Raw genomic sequence first — 4,935 nt, forward strand, 5'->3', positions numbered from 1 at the left:
CTGTATTGACAAGTGACTCGCCGCGCACGACGTTTCAGGCCAGGGACTTGCTGTATTGACAAGTGACTCGCCGCGCACGACGTTTCAGGCCAGGGACTTGCTGTATTCACAAGTGACTCGCCGCGCACGACGTTTCAGGCCAGGGACTTGCTGTATTCACAAGTTACTCGCCGCGCACGACGTTTCAGGACAGGGACTTGCTGGATTTACGAGTGACTCGCCGCGAGCGACGTTTCGAACCAGGGACTTGCTGGATTTACAAGTTATTCGCCGCGCACGACGTTTCGAGCAAGGGGATTGCTAGTTCTACGAGCGACTTGCCGCGCACGACGTTTCGAGCCAGGGGATTGCTAGTTTTACGAGTGACTCGCCGCGCACGACGTTTCGAGGCAGGGGATTGCTAGTTTTACGAGTGACTCGCAGCGCACGACGTTTCGAGCCAGGGGATTGCTAGTTTTACGAGCTACTTGCCGCGCACGACGTTTCAAGCCAGGGACTTGCTGGATTTACCAGTGACTCGCCGCGCACGACGTTTCGAGGCAGGGGATTGCTAGTTCTACGAGCGACTTGCCGCGCACGACGTTTCGAGCCAGGGGATTGCTAGTTTTACGAGTGACTCGCCGCGCACGACGTTTCGAGCCAGGGGATTGCTAGTTTTACGAGTGACTCACCGCGCACGACGTTTCGAGCCAGGGGATTGCTAGTTTTACGAGCGACTTGCCGCGCACGACGTTTCGAGGCAGGGACTTGCTGGATGTACAAGTGACTCGCCGCGCACGACGTTTCGAGCCAGGGGATTGCTGGATTTACAAGTTATTCGCCGCGCACGACGTTTCGAGCAAGGGGATTGCTAGTTCTACGAGCGACTTGCCGCGCACGACGTTTCGAGGCAGGGGATTGCTAGTTTTATGAGTTATTCGCCGCGCACGACGTTTCGAGCCAGGAGATTGTTAGTTCTACGAGCGACTTGCCGCGCACGACGTTTCGAGCCAGGGACTTGCTGGATTTACGAGTGACTTGCCGCGGACGACTTTTCGAGCCAGGGGATTGCTAGTTCTACGAGCGACTTGCCGCGCACGACGTTTCGAGCCAGGGGATTGCTAGTTTTACGAGTGACTCGCCGCGCACGACATTTCGAGCCAGGGGATTGCTAGTTTTACGAGTGACTCGCCGAGCACGACGTTTCAAGCCAGGGACTTGCTGGATTTACCAGTGACTCGCCGCGCACGACGATTCGAGCCAGGGGATTGCTAGTTTTACGAGTGACTCGCCGCGCACGACGTTTCGAGGCAGGGACTTGCTGGATTTACAAGTGACTCGCCGCGCACGACGTTTCGAGGCTGGGACTTGCTGGATTTACAAGTGACTCGCCGCGCACGACGTTTCTAGCATGGGGATTGCTAGTTTTACGAGCGACTTGCCGCGCACGACGTTTCGAGCCAGGGGATTGCTAGTTTTACGAGTGACTCGCCGCGCACGACATTTCGAGCCAGGGGATTGCTAGTTTTACGAGCGACTTGCCGCGCACGACGTTTCGAGCCAGGGGATTGCTAGTTTTACGAGTGACTCGCCGCGCAAGACATTTCGAGCCAGGGGATTGCTAGTTTTACGAGTGACTCGCCGCGCACGACGTTTCAAGCCAGGGACTTGCTGGATTTACCAGTGACTCGCCGCGCACGACGATTCGAGCCAGGGGATTGCTAGTTTTACGAGTGACTCGCCGCGCACGACGTTTCGAGGCAGGGACTTGCTGGATTTACAAGTGACTCGCCGCGCACGACGTTTCAAGCCAGGGACTTGCTGCATTTACCAGTGACTCGCCGCGCACGACGTTTCGAGCCAGGGACTTGCTGCATTTACCAGTGACTCGCCGCGCACGACGTTTCGAGCCAGGGACTTGCTGCATTTACCAGTGACTCGCCGCGAACAACGTTTCGAGCCAGGGGATTGCTAGTTCTACGAGCTACTTGCCGCGCACGACGTTTCAAGCCAGGGACTTGCTGCATTTACGAGTGACTCGCCGGGCACGACGTTTCGAGCCAGGGACTTGCTGGATTTACAAGTGACTCGCCGCTCACGACGTTTCGCGCCAGGGGATTGTTAGTTTTACGAGTGACTCGCCGCGCACGACGTTTCGAGCCAGGGTTTGCTAGTTTTACGAGTGACTCGCCGCGCACGACGTTTCAAGCCAGGGACTTGCTGCATTTACCAGTGACTCGCCGCTCACGACGTTTCGCGCCAGGGGATTGTTAGTTTTACGAGTGACTCGCCGCGCACGACGTTTCGAGCCAGGGTTTGCTAGTTTTACGAGTGACTCGCCGCGCACGACGTTTCAAGCCAGGGACTTGCTGCATTTACCAGTGACTCGCCGCGCACGACGTTTCGAGCCAGGGACTTGCTGCATTTACCAGTGACTCGCCGCGCACGACGTTTCCAGCCAGGGACTTGCTGGATTTAAGAGTGACTCGCCGGGCACGACGTTTCGAACCAGGGGATTGCTAGTTTTACGAGTGACTCGCCGCGCACGACGTTTCGAGCCAGGGACTTGCTGGATTTACAACTTAATCGCCGCGCACGACGTTTTAAGCCAGGGACTTGCTGGATTTACCAGTGACTCGCCACGCACGACGTTTCCAGCCAGGGACTTGCTGGATTTACAAGTTATTCGCCGCACACGACGTTTCGAGCCAGGGGATTGCTAGTTCTACGAGCTACTTGCCGCGCACGACGTTTCAAGCCAGGGACTTGCTGCATTTACCAGTGACTCGCCGCGCACGACGTTTCGAGCCAGGGACTTGCTGCATTTACCAGTGACTCGCCGCGAACAACGTTTCGAGCCAGGGACTTGCTGGATTTACAAGTGACTCGCCGCGCACGACGTTTTGAGCCAGGGACTTGCTGGATTTACAAGTTATTCGCCGCGCACGACGTTTCGAGCCAGGGACTTGCTGGATTTACAAGTGACTCGCCGCGCACGACGTTTCGAGCTAGGGGATTGCTAGTTTTTCGAGTGACTCGCCGCGCACGACGTTTCGAGCCAGGGGATTGCTAGTTTTACGCGTGACTCGCGGCGCACGACGTTTTAAGCCAGGGACTTGCTGGATTTACAAGTTATTCGCCGCGCACGACGTTTCGAGCCAGGGGATTGCTTGTTCTACGAGCGACTTGCCGCGCACGACGTTTCGAGCCAGGAACTTGCTGGATTTACGAGTGACTCGCCGGGCACGACGTTTCAAGCCAGGGACTTGCTGCATTTACCAGTGACTCGCCGCGCACGACGTTTCCAGCCAGGGACTTGCTGGATTTAAGAGTGACTCGCCGGGCACGACGTTTCGAACCAGGGGATTGCTAGTTTTACGAGTGACTCGCCGCGCACGACGTTTCGAGCCAGGGACTTGCTGCATTTACCAGTGACTCGCCGCTCACGACGTTTCGCGCCAGGGGATTGTTAGTTTTACGAGTGACTCGCCGCGCACGACGTTTCGAGCCAGGGTTTGCTAGTTTTACGAGTGACTCGCCGCGCACGACGTTTCAAGCCAGGGACTTGCTGCATTTACCAGTGACTCGCCGCTCACGACGTTTCGCGCCAGGGGATTGTTAGTTTTACGAGTGACTCGCCGCGCACGACGTTTCGAGCCAGGGTTTGCTAGTTTTACGAGTGACTCGCCGCGCACGACGTTTCAAGCCAGGGACTTGCTGCATTTACCAGTGACTCGCCGCGCACGACGTTTCGAGCCAGGGACTTGCTGCATTTACCAGTGACTCGCCGCGCACGACGTTTCCAGCCAGGGACTTGCTGGATTTAAGAGTGACTCGCCGGGCACGACGTTTCGAACCAGGGGATTGCTAGTTTTACGAGTGACTCGCCGCGCACGACGTTTCGAGCCAGGGACTTGCTGGATTTACAACTTAATCGCCGCGCACGACGTTTTAAGCCAGGGACTTGCTGGATTTACCAGTGACTTGCCACGCACGACGTTTCGAGCCAGGGGATTGCTGGATTTACAAGTGACTCGCCGCTCACGACGTTTCGAGCCAGGGGATTGCTAGTTTTTCGAGTGACTCGCCGCGCACGACGTTTCGAGCCAGGGACGTGCTGGATTTACAACTTATTCGCCGCGCACGACGATTTAAGCCAGGGACTTGCTGGATTTACCAGTGACTCGCCACGCACGACGTTTCCAGCCAGGGACTTGCTGGATTTACAAGTTATTCACCGCGCACGACGTTTCGAGCCAGGGGATTGCTAGTTCTACGAGCCACTTGCCGCGCACGACGTTTCAAGCCAGGGACTTGCTGCATTTACCAGTGACTCGCCGCGCACGACGTTTCGAGCCAGGGACTTGCTGGATTTACCAGTGACTCGCCACGCACGACGTTTTAAGCCAGGAACTTGCTGGATTTACCAGTGACTCGCCACGCACGACGTTTCCAGCCAGGGACTTGCTGGATTTACAAGTTATTCGCCGCGCACGACGTTTCGAGCCAGGGGATTGCTAGTTCTACGAGCTACTTGTAGCGCACGACGTTTCAAGCCAGGGACTTGCTGCATTTACCAGTGACTCGCCGCGCACGACGTTTCGAGCCAGGGACTTGCTGCATTTACCAGTGACTCGCCGCGAACAACGTTTCGAGCCAGGGGATTGCTAGTTCTACGAGCCACTTGCCGCGCACGACGTTTCAAGCCAGGGACTTGCTGCATTTACCAGTGACTCGCCGCGCACGACGTTTCAAGCCAGGGACTTGCTGCATTTACCAGTCACTCGCCGCGCACGACGTTTTAAGCCAGGGACTTGCTGGATTTACCAGTGACTCGCCACGCACGACGTTTCCAGCCAGGGACTTGCTGGATTTACAAGTTATTCGCCGCGCACGACGTTTCGAGCCAGGGGATTGCTAGTTCTACGAGCTACTTGCCGCGCACGACGTTTCAAG

The sequence above is a fragment of the Phymastichus coffea genome, unplaced genomic scaffold (assembly GCF_024137745.1).
Source record: "Phymastichus coffea isolate CEN01 unplaced genomic scaffold, Cenicafe_Pcof_1.1 PCOF00080, whole genome shotgun sequence".
In the NCBI taxonomy this organism is placed as follows: domain Eukaryota; kingdom Metazoa; phylum Arthropoda; class Insecta; order Hymenoptera; family Eulophidae; genus Phymastichus; species Phymastichus coffea.